This window comes from Panthera leo, chromosome B2 (assembly GCF_018350215.1).
Source record: "Panthera leo isolate Ple1 chromosome B2, P.leo_Ple1_pat1.1, whole genome shotgun sequence".
In the NCBI taxonomy this organism is placed as follows: Eukaryota; Metazoa; Chordata; class Mammalia; order Carnivora; family Felidae; genus Panthera; species Panthera leo.
The window spans coordinates 28,094,421-28,116,505 of record NC_056683.1 but is presented as its reverse complement, the minus strand read 5'-3'; the positions used below and the strand labels follow the sequence as shown (position 1 = coordinate 28,116,505).

General features: G+C 39.1%; 1 protein-coding gene across 3 annotated transcripts in view; it reads right to left on the bottom strand.

The window, feature by feature from the left end:
- The window catches only part of EXOC2 (exocyst complex component 2), a 279,267-nt gene extending 270,734 nt beyond the window's left edge, over nucleotides 1-8,533 (bottom strand). For 2 of the 3 annotated variants that reach the window (XM_042938092.1, XM_042938091.1), the window contains exon 1: nucleotides 8,427-8,533. The gene's annotated coding sequence lies outside the window, so the exon portion shown is untranslated. Of the gene's footprint in view, nucleotides 1-8,053; nucleotides 8,078-8,426 lie in introns of those variants that run through there. The other variant, XM_042938094.1, reaches the window with a different exon arrangement.
- Between the last annotated feature and the right edge of the window lie 13,552 nt (nucleotides 8,534-22,085).

Sequence of the window (22,085 nt, the reverse complement as noted above, 5' to 3'; positions counted from 1 at the left end):
CTGCAACAGAGGTCAGAAAATTTTAATTTTGTAATTTTCCCATACTTCACTGTAACACAACCTTTGATTTTCCAAAATATTTACTGGTAGAATAACAGAGGGTAAAATATCTTTTACATAACTTCAGTCTAAATATACATTTAAAAAAATAACTAGTAACAAAAATATTAAGGGAAAGAAACAGAAAAATAGTAACCACAAAAGTAGCTTTAGAATGATTAACCAAATTTTTACTATATATTAAAGAAGAATTTTGCTGATTTTTTTTTGTAAATTTTTTTTTAAATGTTTATTTATTTTTGAGACAGAGACAGAGCATGAAAGGGGGAGGGTCAGAGAGAGAGGGAGACACAGAATCTGAAGCAGGCTTCAGGCTCTGAGCTGTCAGCACAGAGCCCGATGCGGGGCTCGAACCCACGGACCGTGAGATCATGCCCTAAGCCGAAGTCGGACGCTTAACCGACTGAGCCACCCAGGTGCCCCTGCTGATTTTAATAGCTAACAAGAAATAAGTGATCAGGTGTCTTACCCTCTGAGGTCCCCAGAGGCTCGGTTCAGCTAAAGGGATAAGACCAGGAGTTGGAAATAACAGGAGTTCTGATTCACTGGAGACTTGAAGAACCCTCACCAAAGAGGCCAGGGAAAGCCTCCTGATGTTAAAGCACTATTTTCTTAAATCAGGCCACAGAAAAGTGAAAGTTTTCCCCCAAAAATAATAGCACTAGATAGATTTTTCCTGTCCAGAGTCATCATGGATCCAAAGGACCCCAGAAAAATCTCATTGCAGAGATGCCTAGAGTTTCAACGATAAAATTACATGCCACTAGACTCAGGCCGCCCAGCAACAGAACCAAATGAAGAATTCACCACATCCTCTTTGAGTCATGTTCAACCTGTTCTAGAATAGACTTGCCTCTTGGGGTTGGGCTGGGCTAACCCCAGAGGGATCTCCTTGAGATACTGGAAAAGGGTTTTAAAGAATGGTAATTTGTTTCCTTCCATTTTCTGTAAACTCATTCTACTTTTCCTGTGCAGGGTCAAGATCAAGTTATCTCAGCACAAACACACATTTTACCATCTAAGGGCACAGGGTGGGACAAGTCTCAAAGACGGGGACATGAATTCTTCTATCCAACATTTTTTTTTTTAAGTATGCAAGGCGGGGATGGATGGGAGGGGGAGAGAAGGAGAGAGGGAGGGGGAGAAGGAGAGGGAGGGAGAGGGAGAAAGGGAGAAAGGGAGAAAGAGGGAGAAAGAGGGAGAAAGAGGGAGAAAGAGGGAGAAAGAGGGAGAAAGAGGGAGAAAGAGGGAGAAAGAGGGAGAAAGAGGGAGAGAGGAGAGAGGGAGAGAGAAAGAGAATCTCAAGCAGGCTCCACTTTCAGTGTGGAGCTTGATGCAGGGCTGGATCCCATGACCCTGGGATCATGACGTGAGTCATCTGCACAAAGGAAGGACTGAACAAATAAGAGATAAAGCATCCCTACTTTCCCAGCTCTTTTTAGACTTCTTTCCTTCATCACTCCTACAAACAAAATATAATTTAAATACACAATTTTTAAAATTTTTTTAATGTTTTATTATTTATTTTTGAGAAAAAGAGAGACAGAGAATGCGAGGAGGGGAGGGACAGAGAAAGAGAGGGAGACCCAGAATCCAAAGTGAGTTCCAAGCTACACGCTGTCAGGACAAAGCCCTATGCGGGGCTCGAACCCACAAACCATGAGATCATGACCTGAGCCAAAGTCAGACACTTAACTGACTGAGGCACCCAGGTTCCCCAAAATAACTATGTTTTTAAATGAAAGCATAACTTTTTATGTGTTAATTCGTTTGGGAAAAAAAAACAATGATTTTAAAAATAAAACTTCGAGGGGCGCCTGGGTGGCTCAGTCAGTTAAGCGTCCAACTTCGGCTCAGGTTATGATCTCGCGGTTCGTGGGTTCAAGCCCCATATCGGGCTCTGTGCTGACAGCTCAGAGCCTGGAGCCTGCCTCAAATTCTGTGTCTCCCTCTCTCTCTGCCCCTTACCCACTCACACTCTTGTCTCTCTCTCTCTCTCAAAGATGAATAAACATTAAAAAAAATTTAACTTTGATAAATGGCACTGAATTATGTATCTATAAACTTATGCATCTATAAATATTACATAATATAGGGGTGCCTGGGTGGCTCAGGTCAGTTAAGGGTCCAACTTTGGCTCAGGTCATGATATGATCTTACGGTTTATGGGTTTGAGTCCCACGTTGGGCTGTGGGCTGACAGCCTGCTTCGGATTCTGTGTCTCCTCTCTCTCTGCCCCTCTCCCATTTGTGCACTGTCTCTCTCACTCTCTCCCAAAAATAAATATTTAAAAAATATACAAACACACATACATAATGAAAAAAAAACCCTTCACTCTTGCTATAATGTTTTGCAGTAAAGGGAAGGGAATGTACAAGAAGTAACTAGAAAAGAATACTGGAAGCAAGAGAGTATATAGGGGAAAAGCCTGACAATTTGGCTCTCTAGAGCTCCCACATAACTGATCTGTTACATAAATACTTGAGTACACAGCTAATCTAAAACAAACACTGGATTCCATCTTAATTAGTTCCATCAATTAAAAGTCTCATTCTTTATTTCCCAGAAACTTTAAAATCCCCTGCCTCAGCAGGCTAAGTCTTCCTAGAAGACAATTAGCTTCACTACACTTCAAAGTCAAAAGCTGTTAGGTCTAAAGGTGGCTGGTTCTCTAAATTATGTCACTGGACACTGATAGCATACTGAAAGTGAAACAGGCCAGTGCAAATCCACCACCCTCCAAAAACACAAACAAAAACAAAAATTTTAAAGAAAATACACTACTCAATGGAAGGAAAAAGGAATCGTAGTTCATGTAAAAGCACAGCATTATTCATTCACCAGTCTATTGCCAATTGTACCCATGTCCCTTACCACCCTCATCTTCATTAGATTTACATTGGGTGAACAAAACATTACTTCTTGATATTTCAGAAAATATTATTTCTTCAGAAAAGAAAAGCATCCCAGTGTTTTTGTTTTTTTTTTTTTTCAGAAACACAGATCACGTGGACAATACTGAAGAAGGCATTATCAAATAAAACTGATTTTTATCTTTGTTTAGTCCATCAAGAAGATTTGGGATATATACAGATTGGTCATCTAGCACCTCAAAAGATGACAGTGCTGGATTCCTCATTAAAGAGATAAATAAACTAAAATTTGGAACAAGGAACCTCAGATAATTCAGTCAAAACAAATATTTATTAAGGACTTGCTATGTCCCAGGCACTATACTGGGAAAATGATAGGAACAAGATTTTGTGACAAGGAAGTCATGGATGACCCTGACATTCAATAGAGTGATAGGTACTGAAACCAGAAAGCAGTGGGATGAGTGTGAAATGGACTTAAACAACTATTTAAGAATTTTGCCTAGGATGGAAAAAAATTTGAATAGAGGAATGCGAAATCAAAGGAGCATGCTAGTTTTTTATTGTTACTGTTTTTCTATTTTGCTTTAATTGTCATCTGTCTCTAGGCATGATTAAAGGCTGACAAGAATGAGCCTTTGGCCAATGAACAACTAAATAAAGTGCTCCCAAAGGCAAGAGTGGATACAGAGGCCTGGGACATATGTCTTAGGATAAATGCAATCTCTTTTGGGGTAACTGGGGAAAGAAGAAAGGTTTTTTGGAAGAAAAAGCATGGGATTCTCCACTGATAGTTCTATTCGTTGTGAAGTAGGTGGCAAGAGTATCTGCTGGGAGTATAGATTATGTGAAAGGATGAGAGATTTGAGAAAAATGGAAAATGCTTAAAATACATTCTGCAGAGAGCAGAAGCAAACACTTACAAGGAAAACCCTAGAAAACTCTTTGATGGTCAGTTGAGACTGATGACCATGGATCCATGGATCCATAGGAGTACAAATCTAGATGCTAGAATTTTCCCCTGTTGGTTTCAGCAACTCAGTTCAAGCATTAAAGGAGGTAAAGAACTGAGATGGTCCAGGGTGGAGAATTTGCCAGCCAGATGCTACAAACGGATAATAATACAATTGAGCATTCTGGTATGAGAGTGACCAAAGATCCAGTAAAAGTGCAGCTGTAATGGAGGTAACTGAGTGAGGGTGAGAAAGATAAGACACTAAGCAAAGAGTGGAAGATTTGAGCTTTGCATTTCAGAAGTGGACTAGTTTCAGGTATCGGCATTTTAGTCCTGCTTCCCCACTCCCAGGTACATCTCTGGCAATAGCCATACCCCTTTGCTTGGCTCCAGCTCTCAGTAGGCTGTAATTTGTCCTTTTGTTCCCTCTACTTGTTGTCAGTTTCTCTTTGGGCCTCACTGTCCCTTGTTTGTTCCCTAACCCTGCCCATACCTCTGCAAGTAGTGCCTTTATTAAAATCTCCCTACTTGAACCATCTGGCATGAATTCTGCTTCCTGCTGAGACCCTCATTTATCCAGATACACATCATGTCAATCACATGGGGATTTCATTAAACTAAAACCAAATATCCCTGGCTTTCAGTCTTGTTTTGTCTTTCAGTAAAATTATAATACAACCAAAGTTAAAATCATATAATCTTCAATATCACATAACTTTGTAAGTGGAAAAGGCCTTTAAAAATTCAGGAAATTTGGGGCAGCTGGGTGGCTCAGTCAGTTAAACGTCTGACCTCACAGCTCGTGAGTTCCAGCCCCACGTCAGGCTCTGTGCTGGCAGCTCAGAGCCTGAAGCCTGCTGACACTGTCTCTCACTCTCTCTCTCTTTCTCAAAAATAAATAAACATTAAAAAATAAAAATTCATCAAATCTTACAGATGAAACTATGAGACAACCTTACAAGAGCAGCACAGCTAGCGAGCAGCACAGCTAGCAAGCAGCAAAAGGAGAACTCATTCATCAATGCACATTATTGAATGCTAACTTTGTGCCATGCACCACTCTAGGTGCCTGCTTGGATCCACCTTATGCAGCTTACATTCTAATTAACTAAACTCCAGGTTTCCCAAATCCCAGTGTCCACTGTTGTTCCCACTACCAGCACCAAGACTTATTTTAAGCAGGAAATAGTAAGTAGAAGGAATTACTAAAATCAAAACCGAAAATTAAGCCTGGGATGCACCCCAGTCTTAAATGCTACCAATGGTATTAAAGTTAAAGAATGTTGATGAAACTTTAGAGCAAGCCTAATACAATTTTCCTGGGGGAAAAAAAATGCATAATAAGTCAGTTCCAAACCCCTCAGCTTTACCTTCAAGGCACTCCATAATCCAAAACATACTTACTTACCAGCCTGTGGGCCTTCTTCTGTGTGCCACCCAGACGTTCCAGTGCCTTCCCTATGAAGGGCCACATCCTCCCCATTAAGGTCTGACCTCCATGAAGTTTTCCCAATTACTCTAACCCCAAAAGATCCCCTTCTCTGAATTCCTGCTATTCTTACACTAAATATTATAGTTTAGTTCTTAGATATTCTTTAATTGAGAGCAAAAATGCCCCTTCTGAATCTAAGCTAATATTATTTCTAATGTGTATGTCAAGCATATGCTAAAGTGGGAGATACAAAAATGGCCAAAACTAATCTCCATCCAGCCAGAACTTAGCCTTTTGACAGATGTAAATACCAGTAATACCTATAGCCCCTAAAACAACACAGGGATAGGACAAGTGCTAACTGGTTTTGGATTCACTGAGCTGAAAAATTTCAAACCCGGAAAAAAATCTTAATCTAGTTTTATATATTCCCTGACTACAGGAAAAAGGAAACTGAAGCCCAAAGAGGCTATGCCCATGCTATGAAGCAGGTAGGTGGTAGCTCACAGACAAGTAAATGGCTGCTTTGACTCCTAAGCTGAAAAACCTTTTGACTCCATAATTTTCAAACTGAGGGCCAAAGATGACTATAGGTGTACCCATAGCTTCAAGAGTCATATTCTCTACAATTACTTTAAGTTTGTGTATTTGTATCAAGAGTAATTATTTTATGGGCCCCTGGGTGGCTCAGTCAGTTAAGCATCTGCCTTCAGCTCAGGTCATGATCTCACAGTTTGTGGGTTCAAGCCCCATGTCAGGCTCTGCACTGATAGCATGGAGCCTGCTTCCGGTTCTGTCTCCCTCCCTCTCTGCCCCTCCCCCACTCACTCTCACTCTCTCAAAAATAAATAAATAAACATCTTTTTTAAAAGAATAATTATTTTAAATTAACATAAACATACACTGAACCATGTGATAATAACAACACTACTACCATGCAATTTCACCAGGCAATCCAGGAGATGCATGAACACATTCCTCACCATCTGAGAACAATCAACATTCTAGCATACTGCTTAGCACAGTGATCAATGTTATTTCCCATGCCAGTCAATTTCAAAATCCTCTCTACTCAACACTGGCCTAAAACTTATCCATTCAATAAACACTGAAGCTCCTGGGATGTGGTAGGTGCTAACTAGATCCTGGCTACATGAAGATGAATAAATTGGAAAATGGGTGAAAAAGTAATTAAAAGATTAACTATATACATAACTATACATAGCATTTCCTATACTCTGGCTTAATCCTGCCATTTCCTGGTGCTAGAAATTATGCAAAGTCCTCTACTAGAAGGCTGCTTTGCAAAATTTGAGTTCTGATTTCATTTTCCCTACAATTCATACATAACAGGCTCTCAAATATTAGTGCAATGAGTGAAAATTTAAGCAGATTAACAATCATCTTTTCAAAAGGTAACATTTCAAAATTATATTCAGTACAGAAAATTAAATGCTTGCCACGATAAAAAAGAAATTTCTGAACCTTTCAAGAGTCATTCCAAATTACACTGGGGGATCCTGTTTCCTTGTTTAAATTAAGTTCCTACTTAGGGGCCCCTGGGTGGCTCAGTCAGTTAAGTATCCAACTTCAGCTCAGGTCATGATCTCACCTTTGGTGAGTCTGAGCTTGAATGGGACTCTGTCTCCCTCTCACTCTCTGTCCCTCCCCCGTTCACATTCTCTCTCTCTCTCTCTCAAAAATAAAAATAAACATTAAAAAAAAAATGTTTTAAAGTTCCTAAACAGAAGAGAACATTTGAGTAGTAAACACACATCATCCTCTTTTTATTACCACCCTTTCAGTCAACAACTTTGGACACACAGATGATCCTCAGGAAGCTTCTGGCATTGTTTCTGTTAGTAGAGTCAGTTACACAGAGCCTGACTAGAATGTACTAATGTTTCTACAGAAAATATAATGTATTAGGAGACTGAGCCACAAGACCTCAGTTAGAACTAGCTTTACAGGGTGCCTGGGTGGCTCAGTCGGTTAAGCCTCAGACTTCAGCTCAGGTCATGATTTCATGGTTCATGGGTTCAAGCCTGGCATCAGGTTCTGTGCTGACACCTCGGAGCCTGGAGTCTGTTTCAGATTCTGTGTCTCCCTCTCTCTCTGCCCTTTCTCCGCTAGTACTCTGTCTCAAAAACAAATAAACACTAAAAAAACATTTTTAATAAAAAATTAAAAAATAACTAGTTTTTCAATATAGTGCCATCCAAATGATTTAATTAAAGTGTGGCTGGGTAAGCCTTTTTAAAAGGTTTCCTTGTAAGTTTACTCAGATTCATGGGAGGAAAAAAAAAAAAACTTTCTCATACCTATCATTATAATTGACCTTTACTGATTAAGAATAGCTTATTTCCATTTAAAGACAATCTTTTGCAAGAACCGTTTCTTGGAAATTAAGGAAGTGTCTATACAAAATCTTGGGATAGCAAGCTAGCATCACCAGGCTTACATGAGAGATGACACCGTGTTTGGGTGTGCAGGCTGTAGAGCTTCGGTGCCTTGTCTCGAAGTTAAAAGACTAACTACAGGCTAGTTTACATAACCACTCCGGGCTTCCGTTTCTCCCTCTGTAAAATGGGGATAATATACAGCATCTACCTCTCGTGAGAATTAAGTTAGTAAATGTAAACGCTTAGAACAGTGAATGAAAGGCACCTAGAAAATGCTCAGTATAGCTCTAAATGACGCAAACTTAAGCAAAACAAGCAAAACATGTCTCACATTCGCTCTTCGCGAATAAATTCTTACACCTGACACAATGACAATACGCAGGGACGCAAGGGGGACAAGTGAAGCCGACTACAACCAACCGGTCGATGGTCAGTGTTCTGGAGGCCCATGACCGGCGCAGGGGTGAAGGTCTCTGGGCCTCTAGCAGGTGTCAGGGACGGCGCGGAGGTGCGGACAGGAACCGCGCGGCGCCTTCCTCCTCAGTCAAGGACTGAAGAGCGGTGCAGGAGACTGACACCGGCGCCGGCGGACCACTTCCACCCGTCTCTCTGGGAACCAGGCCAGCCGCCGGCGCTCGCCGCCCTGCCTGTCCGTACCTCCCCAGGCTGGCCTTCAGCCAGGACCTCCAGGCTCCACAACGTACCTCCAGCCTGCCTGCCGCCCCCTACGGCCCGCAACGACCGAGCTCCCGGCGGCTCTTGCGAAGAGTCCCGGGCGGTGGCTGCCCTAACCGCCGGCGCCTTCACTTCCGCCCGCTGGGAGCGCCGAGAGCGTCGATCCGCCGGATAGTCGAGCTCCGAGTCCTAGATGATCCAAGCCTCTGCGGGAAGAGCTGGTGGGAGGGTCGGGACAGGCTTCCGGTAGGGCTGGGACTGGCGCTGGGGCCGCAGGACAGAAGGCGTGGCTGGGACGCTGGAGGGTTGGGGCGGGGAGGCCGAGGGGATCCGCAGCTTGCAGCGTCGGTTCGGTACCCTCTGATCTCCTCTAGGAGGATGTAGGATGAGACGGTGCGTTTCTGGTGGGTTCTGCACCGAATCGGGATGTTGTAGTTCCTACCGAGGCTCTTGAAGGGTAGGCAAGACACAAAAGCCACAGGACCTTGGATATTGTGGAGGAGAATGCCAGGCTACCACCTGGAGACTCTGAGACTTGGTAACTGTTGTAGTTAAATTTAAGGAACAACTGCATGGGCTAGGCGCTGTGCAGGGCATTGGAGATATAAAGGTGAATTAAAGGCAGTCACTTCCTTTCGGGATCTGGCTGGGCTGAGGATAAATCAGAGCCTGGTTAGAGGAAAAAGAATGGCACTTAGGGAGTGACTACAACAGCCTAGGCAAGAAATGACTGGTTTGCACTGAAAAGACAATGGTGGGGATGAAGGGAAAGTGGTGATAGGAAACTGAGAAAATAGAATTCTGGTTGTTTCTACTTTATTAGCAGAAGACTCAGTAAGATCATCCATGAAAATGGAGGATGGGAGGCAACGGAGGTTTAAGGAGAAAAGGTGAAATCTTTGTCTTGGATACTGCGAATCAAATTACTAAGAAAATATGGCAAGATTTCCAGGCAGGGCTGAGAGCTTTCTTGGGATGTGTAGTCCTAAATTTAAAATGGAATCAGTCAGCATGCTTGGTTATGCTTTGGCTGCTCTGGTGTAGGTAGAGAAATAGTAGAAAATTAGTTCTAAGTGAGGATGGAGTTTTACAAGGCAAAAGGAGCAGGAAACAAAGGAGTTGAAAGTCTGTGCAAAGAAATGTTATTATGGAGGACAATGGAGTTTAAGCTTGTGTAACAATATTTAGAGGGATTTTTCTGGTTGTTCTGGAATTTAAATTGGCCACTTAGACTATTAACGTATCAAATAACTAGGATGATCATTTGTCCCACTCTGCATGAGATAGCTCTGGTTTTTGTCTGTTATCCTGGCTTAACTGTTAAGAGTGTCCCTTTCATTGTCAAAAATGCCTCTGTTTGGACAATATGTAGTCACACTAAAGTCACACTGCTTTATAAAGAGAGATGCAAACAATTGAGATCAGACATCTTTTCAGGGCTTAGAAGGGATTCCCTCACCTGGCTCCAAGCAAAGTTAGTATGTGCTGACCTGAGGTATACAGGAGCCTATGTTTGCTATCAGAGTGGAGCTGAGCATAGGAACAAAGTTCTTGGAAGAGTTGGCCTGCCATTGGCACTAAACAGAATTATGAGTATGCTAAATCTGCTTTTGGTCTAGAAATTCCCAAAGATATGAGACCTGTTGGAGTCACCAGTTATAGCTAAGTGGAAAGGAGGATAGCTGTGAAGCAGAGGCACAACCATGATAAAGGTTTTGCCATCTCTCATTCTAAGAACTCAGACATGTGCTTCACCCAAATTTCATCTTTGGTCAATTTTTATGTCTCACATGAATGCCCACCATAGAGCATCCACAGCAGAGGAGAACTCAGTACCCAGGATGATTTGACCAACACCCTCAGTCCTGGGTCACACCAATGTTTATGCAGTGGGCCTGTGAATGGTATAGCCATAGTAGCAGGGATGGAGCTCCATGGACCCCTTTCAACAAGCAGATCCAGATAGTGTGTCCACTCCCTCCAACTGCAAAGGCCAGTGCAACTACTTGGCAAATTAATTTCTTCAGACCCAGTTACATATCCTGGGTTTTGGTTTGTCTTCCCTGTCTGCAGAGCCCTGACAAGCATCACTATCCAGTTGCTCACAGAGTGTTTTATTTATCATCATGGGATTTCCCATAATAATATCTGGGACCAGGGACACACTTAAGAGTGAAACAAGTCTGACAAAGAGGACAATACAAGATCTACTAGTTCTACCCTACATCACACACCCAGAAGCTGCCACTCTGAGAGAACTTTAGAATGACCTCTTAAAGGCTCCAGCTTGGAGAACTAAGGCTCCAGCTTGGAGAAAATATTTTGCAGGGTTGAGATGCTATGTTATTCGATGCAATATGTATTTTGAACCTAATGCCAGCATATGGTACTGCACCTCAGATAGAGTCCTGGCTCTTGTGGTGGGAGAGAGTGCTCTTCCAAGGAACACAAGGTTCCATTAAATCTAAAGGCCTCTCCTCATTTGGGCTCCTCATTTGCGCAACAAAAAATGACCATTATGGTCAAGAGGAAATAGGACAGGGAGTATTTTTTCTAGAACTCAGGGCACTCCCTGGGCATCTTTCCATGCCTGATGATAACAGTAAATGGGCAACATAGCAACCCTGGCCTGACAAGGGCATGGCAACTGGCTCAGACCCCACAGGTATAAAGGTCAGGATCACTTCATCAAGCAAGCAGTACAGGCCAGCAGAAGTGCTAGTTGAGAATGAGGGGAATCTAGAATGGGTGGTAAAGGAGGAAGGTGATGGAATCACTGTGGCCTCAGGACCAACTACAACATGAGCCCATATTTCGATGTATCAATGCATCTGATGTTGGTATGACTGGACATCAGCATAAGGAATCAGAGACAGAACAAAGTGAACACAACACAGCATGCAAAGGATAGATAGTAGCAGAGGCTGTCAGAGCCTACCCATACCCCTTTGCTGTCCCCTTTACTCTCTAATGGCTACTTTCCTGGAACACATACCCCTTTTTGCCTTAGGGCTTTTTTTCCTAGACACAGGGCAAGCTGGAAGCACTGGAGAATTCATTGGCCCAGATGCAGGCTTCAGCCAAAGGTAGGCAAGGATTTTGTATATAACTATCCAGTTGCCTCAATCCTAGGGTAGCTCAAAAGCATGTTACCCAGCATATTCCAGACCTTCCCTTAAGATTGAACTCCAATGGCCTCAGGAACACCTTCACAGTATACTTTTTATTGGCTTCCTTCCCTTTCCCTCCTGGCTTCCTCACTTCCCTTCTGTGTTTCCTTAGTATCATCTCCTAAGTTAAATACTAGCCCTTGAAACCATATCTCAGAGTGGGCTTCTGGGGGAAATCCAGCTGAGATAGTCATTATCATAGACCAAAAAAGACCTATAATTATTACAACTCAAATATCTGTATGTGCTGAATTACAAACCTATTAGAGAAATATATCCTAAGAAAAGGTGATTTTTTTGTATAGATGCTTTGAGTGGTGGGATTTAGCATGACTCTCTTCAGTCTGTACATCAGAAGACTTGTTAAGGAGTATCTGGGTAGCTCAGTTGGTTAAGTGTCTAACTTTTGGTTTCAGCTCAGGTCATGATCTCACAGTTTGTGGGATCAAGGCCCACATTGATTCTCTCTCTCCCTCTCTCTCTCTGCCCCTCCCCTGCTCGTGTTCTCTCTCTCTCAAATTAATAAACTTAAAAGAAGAAGAAGACATGTCAAAGTGTTGCTCCAGTGTGCAATAACTTGACTGTCCCAGGATCATCCATGTTAAAAGACACAGAAAACATGAGTCGGACACCTGGAAGCAGAAGCTGAAAGGAAATTAAATTTTCTGTATCCCTGGCAGTGATACCCTGCTTAAAGTGAAACTAATCCCTGTGCTAATCTTCTCCCCTTTGGGTCTCAGTAACACACCATTTCTCAAATTAGGCAATTCTTCAATTATGCTGGTATGAATGGCTCTTGAGGACTCATAGATCTTTCCTGGATCAAAAGAATGGCAGTACTGTATACCTGAAACAAAAGCACAAAAGAGGAGAGAATCTTGTGCTAATATAAAAATTACTGGTGGTATTTTCTTTTACTTAACTTTCTGGTCTGTATTCTGAAGCCAGCTAACAAATGTTAGTGCAGTATATGCAGAAGCTGGCAGCAAATAATATCATTAAATTAAAATTGCAGTGGTAGATACTGAGGCAATTCAATATCACCATATAACTTTGTGTTTTTAATTCTACATCAGATTTAGTTTGACCTAAAGAGAAAAGAACTTTGAAGCATGAAATTCCTTTGGTTTCAGGCTTAGAAAACACTATGACAGTCCCTGTTTTTTAGATTTTTTTTTACATTAAATGAACACCTGAAGTTTCATACTGCATGGCATATCAGTTTGTAATGGACCATAGTTTTTATAGAATCTAATCCTCAAAACAACTGTAATTTGCCATATCTTAGTGATGCTTTTTATCAGAGACTGATAATTGTTTGGTCTGTTATTTCATAGATTCTAAGTCCTTTGCTGGCAGATTCCTGTCTTATTCATTGTTTTAGACACCACAGAACCTTACATAGCAGGTTTTGAATACAATAGCCACCCAATGATAGCACTAATCACAGACTATAAATATATTATTGCTTACTTGTTTACTTTTTTTGTCTCCTTCCACTGGGATATAAACTCCTTGAGGGAAGGGACTTTATATTTTGCACTCATGCCTCACACATTGTAGATACTCAATGAATGTTTAATGAAAAACTAAAACTACTGAAAATAGCAGTACCTTATAGTAGCAAAGCTGGAGAGATGGCTGTTTTCAGCTGTCTATTTTAAAATATGCTTAATGGTCACTTAAAAGCATAAAAGATAAGCAAAATCTGATATGTAAATCTTGACAATATATGAATGTTTGAGATCTTTCACTCAATACCACCCAACTTTGTCATCCTTTGCTGGTGTCTTTTATGGTTTAAAATCACAAGAACAATTTGAAATACTCCAAGGTTGTAACAATTACAACTCTATTGTAGCCGTTCCTGGATTGGGTTTATTGGTTAAGGAAGCCCCTTGCATCATTTTGCTTTTACCTTAATCTCACTATTGTGTAATTCTAGCAAATACCTTTATGTTAGGTTTTAGCATCTATGTTTCTCATCAGCTTCAGAGCTCTTTTTGTGTAAAGTCCTCAAAATAGTCAAATGTCTCCACTCAATTTTACAGCAAAGTAGAGCTCTGTGGTTTTCTATTGACTTGCTATTTGCATATTTTATTAAGAAAACTGTAAATAAAGCTGGATCTATGTAGGGATATGGTGTTTCAACAGTGTTACTCCAACCATATGGTCATCACTGCCACCCAGCCCAACGATGCAGCTGTGTTTACCACCTGTGTTTATACTGGGGTGCCTCTGGCAGTAGACTGTATCTGTAGGTGGTCTGGAGAACAGAGAGATGAAGGAAAGTCACTTACTACCAGAGAGATATGAGAGATAATGAACCTGCAGAGAGGGAAGTGGGTCAGAATGTGAAATGACTCATTTTAGTGGCCAGGGGGTCTCCCTTCCGTGATAGGTCTACCCTGCTGCTACAGAGAGGGCAGGACAATCTGTGATTTTCTGTGAATAGGAATTTAGACCTCTTTCTGTTCTGAATGAAGAACTTATTACAACATAAGATAACATTTCATTTATTTTAAATTGTTAGACAATAGATGGTTGGCATTTTTGTTTTGGGTTTTATGCGTGTTTGTGGGTTTTTTCTTTTTTTGTTTTTTAAAACTTTCCACTTGAAGTTTCTATATATTTCAGGAGGAACAAGGCCAATTTGCATTTTATCAGTAGTGTCTGCAATCACAGAAAAGACTTAGAAAATGGTACCATATTTCCAGTTGATTCCACTGACATGGTATTTCCCCTAATAAATAGATCAGGGCTTAGGGCAGCACACCAGCTGGCTTGCCACTTTATACATCTGCTGTCAAGGAATATCACCCCATTGAGAGCAGGAGCACCAGTTGGGTTTCACTTAAGTAGGGAACCATGTTCCTGGCCTCTGGATTTTTGTGTAGGATTTGAACCCTATTGACACTCCTTTGTGAAGACTTCCCATTTCCAAGAAACTTTAGAAATGACTTGCATAACATTTGAGTGTCTGGCTTCATATCTTATTTCTTTTTGTTCTAATATGACACAATTTTTATCTGAGTCCCTTCATCACAAGTCAGATATCACCTTGGTTTCCCATAAACCCAATAAAAGATTTTAAATTCCCTAAGGAGAATTTAAGGAATTTAAAAGCAGGGATGTCTGGCTGGCTCAGTCAGTTGAGCATTCGACTCTTGATTTCAGCTTAGGTCATGATCCTAGGGTCATGGGATCAAGCCCCATGTCAGACTCTGCACTGAGAGTGGAGCCTGCTTGAGATTCTCTCTCTCTTTCTCTCTCTCTCTCTTCCTCTGCCCCTTTCCCCAGCTTGTCCTCTTTCTCTCCCTCTCTCTCTCTCAAGTTAAATGAATGAATGAATGAATGAATAAATGAATAAATAAATAAATAAATTAATAAATTAATTAATTCCTTAAAGGCAGTTTTCTCCAAATTCAATAGATTTCACGTATCTATACTGTTAACTCAGCCGAGTTTGCCTTGTAGTTATTGGCTATAATTCCTGAAGACAATTACGAGCATCAGTGTGCAAAATGCCTGCTCAGTGTGCCCTCTGTGGCTGTCTCCTGGCTGCTCACAACTGAGTGCCCTGGAGGACTTACCCTGCCCACCTGCACCTAACTGCCTTCCATGAGCTCATCTTCAAGCTGCTGCTGGTATTCTACTGCTGACCAGTATCCCAGGCCAGTCCCCCAACAGGGCAGAGCTTTCTGAGTTCTCTTTATACTTTCTGTGGTATGAAGAGACAAGAAACACACAAAAAATAAAAAGCCAAAGATAATTTTCAGTTCATACTTTGGACAACAGTCTGAACATTGGTTCTTTCTGACTGAACTCATAACAAAAGTGGTAACATAGAGTATAGCCAATTGATTTGAATGTGTACTTATTTTTGCATCCATAGTGGAGTATGAGGAGTGAAATACCAAGAGAAACAAAAATATCCGTAGTTCTTGAAAAATCAACAGCTGACTATAGTGCTGTTGGTTGATAGGTACAGATGATATAGGTTAATTACACTTGCAGTCCAGAAACCCACATTTTGGGTAGAGCCTGATATTGACCCTGATCTGATGTGTTCTTTGACCTCTTGAGAGGTCTAGTTATCTCTTTTTTAAAATAAGGTGGTTAGGAGAGAGAAATTTCAAGTCCCTTTAAGTTCTAAAATCCCATGACTGCGCTTTTCAACAAACAACTATTCTGCAGTGAGTTTTGGCTGAACTACAGGGCCTTCTCTCTGGCAACTTTATCTGGCCATCTGCGTAGGACAGGACATATGGGTGGTGTTAGTGGAGTTTTTCCAAATAACTCTATATGCCAGCAGTAGTGGATCACACTAACTGTTCTTGTTATTCAATTAAAGGAAATTTTTTTTCTCCTGGATACTTTGTTCTTTGAATTTGTTACCTGTAAAGCAATCCATTTTCACACTGAGAACTTCTTGGTTGCTTTCTCAGACCTTGAAGTACATTGTCCTTTAGTGTTTCTGTAACATTTTGCTTTTTTGTCCCAAATGACTTCCACACCTCAGCCCTTGCCCTGTGAACTAATTGCTTTTCTTCTTTGTTCCTTGCTAGGTTATTGTAGTAGAAAGCCAAACCATAGTAGACTGGCTATGAAGAAAAGTAATAAAGAGGAAAATAGTGTAATGTTAAATACCTAGGTTGAATTTTCAATTTTGTGATTTTATAGAAGTCCTACTTTTCCATGAAGTATTTCCTTCTAAACTTGGCCATGTTTTATCGGATCCTGAATGTGTGGGTGTTTGTTGATTTGCATTATTATTATGTTTTACATATATTTAACATGATACATATTCATCCAACTAACATAGATTAAAAGCTCAAATGAATGCACAGATATGAATGATAGATTTTAGCCATACATATGGTTTCTTTATGATAAAGAAAGAAAGCATAGCTTTTCAGGACTGTAGACTTATGAGGATTCCTAAGAAAGTTTTATTTAAGAACAAATGGCAAATATCTCTCTAATGATGTAATTATAATTTTATCCTAGAGATTTGTATACTCTGCTGATTTCAAATTGTGAAAGAAAATTTCATCAATCACTATTCCTTTCACATCATTTTGTATTTTGGATATGTTTAAATATGATTGTTATTGCTGTTAAGTGGCATCCTGTTTATAAGCATATATTTGTTAAAACACATTACAAGGGAAGTTTTCATTCTTTAGAAAAATCAGTTTGAACCAGAATTTATAGGCCATATTTTTCCTTGATTATCCTGGCTTGCTTTGAAGTGTCAGTCCTCTGCCACTGTCTAGTGGAAAAATGACCAGCTTTGGTGTGACAAGGCACAATGTTGATTAATATCCAGGAAAAAATATTAAACACCATCTAATTTTCTAATGCTTTGCATAAGTATGCTGGTAACTGCTGACTGTAAATATGGCAGCAAATTTTCTAGTAATCATAATTTCAAGCCAGAAACTCTATGTAAAGTAGGATATCATTCAAAGGAAAAGGGGAATGAAATGCATTGCTATACCAGGCTTTGTCCTTCCTCCCAATCCCCCAATGGGTTTTGTCATGCTTTAAGAGAAATAAAAGATAAATTAATTCTCAAAGAATTTAGATTGTTCTTCCTGAACAAGACGAGTCAGCTTTCCACATCAAGCAGAGAGAGGAGCTTTTTGTATTTTTAGTTAATCTTCTATATTTATAGAATTTACACATTGCTTTCTTTTCTTGGTTTATAACAGAGTAATTTTTCCTTTAAAGATGTCGAAGTCCCAAGCTCATCGAATAGTATACATTAAACATGCAATTTTTTGTATATCAATTATACCTCAATAGAGATGTTAAGTTTTTTAAGTGTCTCAGGGATCTGTGTTTCATCCTAGAGGGAGTGCAATTCTAGAAATCACATTCAGAAAAGGTCTATTTCTGCATAAAACTAATTGTCTAACCACTAATTCAGAGAGATCCTTTGTACATGTATATTACAGCAATTCAGGCTTGTTTTTGTGAATCAACAAATATTGACATGGTGCCTCTTATACTTCAAGCACTAATCCTCTCTTGGTTTCTATATATTAAGTTAATCTGCCATTAAGGTAAAGATATTATAGTTATTATTTTTTCAATATTTATTTTCCAAAAGCAAAATAAAATCATATTTTGAATGGTGGGAAGTAATGAGGATAAATGAAATATCCTATTTTGTATTCTTTTAATTTTTGTGCCCATCTTATTTGATAAATGTTTACAATTAGGGCTGATACAAATTGATTGCCTAGGAGAATCTGTTGGGGAAAAACCTTTAAAAAATAAGAAAATATCAGCTAAAACTCTGAAGAATCCATCTTTCCTGCTAGCTTTTCAAGTATACTCTAACACATTTAAATATCAAATTTTGAGTAGAACCAAGTAGAGGACTGTTCTGTTAGTTAGGTTTATGAGTAAATACAATTATGTAAGCAATATTTGGAGGTGGAAATAGTCCCAGGCACAAGGCTATTGACACAACTAAGGTTGTTACAATGCAAACCGGAGCAAACTCACTACTTTAAAAACACAAGTGACCCATATACCATTAATCTTTGAAGTTTTTAATATGAACTTATTCATATTGGAAGAAATATGTATATTGTAATTCACATTATGGGTATACATTTACATTATTGTGATCTCTACTGGAAATATAGAAATATAGGCACTTGTAAGCTTCATATGAGAATAAACATGCAATTAAATACACATTATTACTGCTATTTTTGAAAACTGATACTGAGAAATCATTCAAATGTGTTTTGAAACTATATGAACATCCTGATTAGGAATATAATAACTACACATTAAACAGTTTTAAATTACCAGAAATGTTATATATTGCATGACATTTAATGAATCTAAATAACTAGAATATGGACCTTTATAAAGTATAATTATAAACTGTAGTTCTTTTATGGAATCAAAGCTTTCTACTTTATGCATGAGATTTCATATTATCTTAGCATATCAACTAATAGCAACAGTTAATTAACTTCTATAAACTTGAGAGACTTTATATTTTTTAAAAGGGAAATTAGAATATTTCTCATTGTAGAAAAATTTTAATGAATGACAATTCCAATAAGGCTACATAAGCACTGTATTTAAATATGAAATAATATAGGGGTGCCTGGGTGGCTCAGTTGGTTAAGCATCCAACTGATTTTGGCTCAGGTCATGATTTCATAGTCGTAAAATCGAGCCCAGCATCAGGCTCCATGCTGGTGTTGGAGCCTGCTTATGATTTTTTCTCTGCCCTTCTCTGCCACACACCTCCTCTCTCTCTCTCTTTCACTTTCTCTCTCCCAAAATAAATAAATAAATAAATAAATAAATAAATAAATAAATAAATAAATTTAGCAACTTTGATGCATGAACTTATGCTGGCTTATTATCCTTTCAGCATATCTACAATAATTATAATTAGTATTGTTAATATTTATAATTAATAATAGTCTTCAACTGCTAAGAAACACTTGGAGACAAAAACCTTCTTTAATGTATAAAATCTATGGGAGTCTGAAGTATTAAATCTCGATCCAGTTTTGGTCACTGACACATCCCAAGTTCTTATCAGGCCTTTGTAAACATAACATACACAGAGATCCTAATGGCCAGTCCAGGGAGTGCCCATGCTCCAGGGGTGGTCAGTAGATGGTGGCCACAAGAACAATTGCAGAAGATTGAAGCAAGCAGATTGGTCTGCGAGTAATGGTAGCAATAGATGTCAACTTCTTATTCCTTTTGAATAAATAATTCATCTTAGATTCATAGGGATGGATTATATCCTATGGCTTTTCATTTCGTAGAAGAAAAAGATGTTACAAAGCCACAAATGACCAGCAATAGGCAAGTGAGAATAATTACCTAACTAATCAAAATTTAAGAGAAAAAAATTCAGTGGAACTAGACAGAAGAAAGAATTGAGTCAAGATAGACTGGCTAGTTTCTTGTTTCCTCCTTCCTTCTCTTCCACCCTCTCTTCCTTCTTCCTTGCTTTTATTTTCATTTTTGAACAGAACAAATAGTTCTGAGAATATTAGAAGTTTTTTTTAAAACAATTTCCGTGACATCATTTTATCTTTTACTCTGTTTAAGCTAATGACAGTGGCAGATTAAGGCAGGCCTCCCAAAACCTGAAGAAGAATGTCCCTTATTCAAACTCAAGGGGTCTCCTATTTTCTCTGGGCAAACCTCGCCTGGCAGGCCATCCAAAGGTTTGCAGTGTGGTCAGGCCAGCGGTGAACATTGTGGGTCACTGCCCACCACTGCCTACCACACACACACGTGCACACACTCATACACACCCTCTTAAAACAAGATTGAAAACTTAAACTGAATTTGGAGGTAGCAACTACTGAGAAAAGCTAGAATGGGGTGAGTAGGGGGCAGTCCCTCTGGAATCATGTTCCTGATGGTGGGTGTAAGGAACTGGGGGTGGGGAATGGCTGTAGGGACTTGAGGCCTTTTGAATGTTTAGATTCCATTTTGTCTTAGCCCCATTTTAACCCACCTTGTGTCAGACTATCTCATCAATCACAATTTAAATATTTATTTTCCCTACATCTCTTTCATCTTTTTTGTAAATTGAGGTTTTCAGCAGAATTCAATGTAAAAAGAATGCTGATAGCAGCATTCTAATTTTTAAAAAATTCTCTGATTAACACATTCCTCTTTTGTGGCTGACCTACTCATCACATGAAGAGTGTAAACTGGTACTTTGCTTTCAACAGCTCTTAAGATCATTCGTGACCTATGTAACAGGAGAATTGTGTTTGGGAGAATTTGGGCTTCCTAGCCACAAGACATCTCTAGTCTTGAAGTGAGTAGGAAGTCTACACTGGTAGATCCTTAGGCCTGGAGGTCTGTTAGGCACCTTGTTGTCTTGGTTATATAGCCTTTTTTTTGCTTCTGTCACAAGAAAGTGTTCAGAAGAACCAGCTTACTTTTTCAAGAAAAAGAAATCTGGAACCTGGTTTATTTTGCCTTATGCTTTGGATAAACCAATCCAAATCAGGTAAGTTGTCAGTTGTTTACAGTTGGAAGTCAGATGTAGAAAACAGATACATAGATCCAATAATTCTATTATCCAACATTGTACATCTACCCTAATTTTCTAAGTTTCAAGAGCAAGGAAAAATGAGAAAATAGTTCATACTTACACTTTCATTTTGGGGGGGGGGGGGTGCACACCCATTTGGCAACCTTGTGCCTCTCCAGCTTGCTCAGCACATAATGGCCCATCCTCTGTTACATAAATCTTGCAGCCCAGACTTTACATTTCTATTAGGAATAGTTTTGAAATTTTAGGAATTAATTTCTTTTGGGAAATACCTAAATTCAGCTATGAATTATGTTTATGTATAAATTGTTAAATATACTCTGGAGTCACACATCTCTACTGAAAGGAAATGGCAGCTCTCTGCTCTATGCCGGAAAGGGTAAGTCACCAGAAATGGGTTTTGTTCTGGCTTATTCTGTCAAGTACATTTGTTTTAAAAAATATTTTAATTTTGCTATTTGACATCTAGGGAAGAAATCATCAGCCATACTAAAATTATTTAAATCTAGCCAAGAGGAAATTAGAGTGGGCAATCTTAGAAATGTGTCATTTTTATTTTTTGAGACTTTGTACAAATAATATGTCTTTCCCCAAATATATTCAGATTTAATTACAAAAGGCAAGTCTGTAAATGGACTATATCCCAGATGGCATTTTTATTTTTATTTCCTTGAGGTATAACATAACAAGACAGACACAATAAGAGGCCCACAACTGTGAGAAAAATGATATGGTTATGAAAATGTAATTTGCTTTTAGTATTTTATTTTAAAAAGTCAAATGGAAAGAAAAACTACTCAATAAAATATATTTGAATTTACCAAGTTAACTTCTGCTAGGCTGTTTTCCAAACCGCTCAGAAGATTGAAAGAGCTGCAATAATCCTATTCCTCACTGGATTAAATATTCAGCACAGCCATCTAAGGTTAAGTATCTTCTTTATGTAAACTGCCATATTTTTCCTATTTTTTCATACTTGATTCTATTAGTATATGTGTCTTTTTAATAAACGTAAACTTATTTGCCTTTAATTTTTTTCTTGAGGTTAATATGCTTTTTAAAAAGTGAGCCTCAGAGAATTATAATGAACCTTAATTATATATGCGGAAAAATACTTTTACAGCTTAAGAAGAGCTATACAAATATGAAATGATCATTGTTAATTGCACAGCATGTCTTATATAATGAGTTTCAAATAAACAGTATCACATGAAAAACTGTAATTATGTTATTTAGCTCACATGTGTAATTCAAAATAAGTACTTCAGCTAAGTAATATTTGCATAGTCCAAGCAGAATTTTTTTCCTCTTTAACATATTTAATTTTAAGACAAAATCTGTATGGAAAAGAAATCTTGTTTATGAATTATGGTAAGGCATTAAAAAGTTTGTTCAGCTGAGAAGTCAGATACCTGTATGCACTTATTCTTTATGTAAAGATATGACTT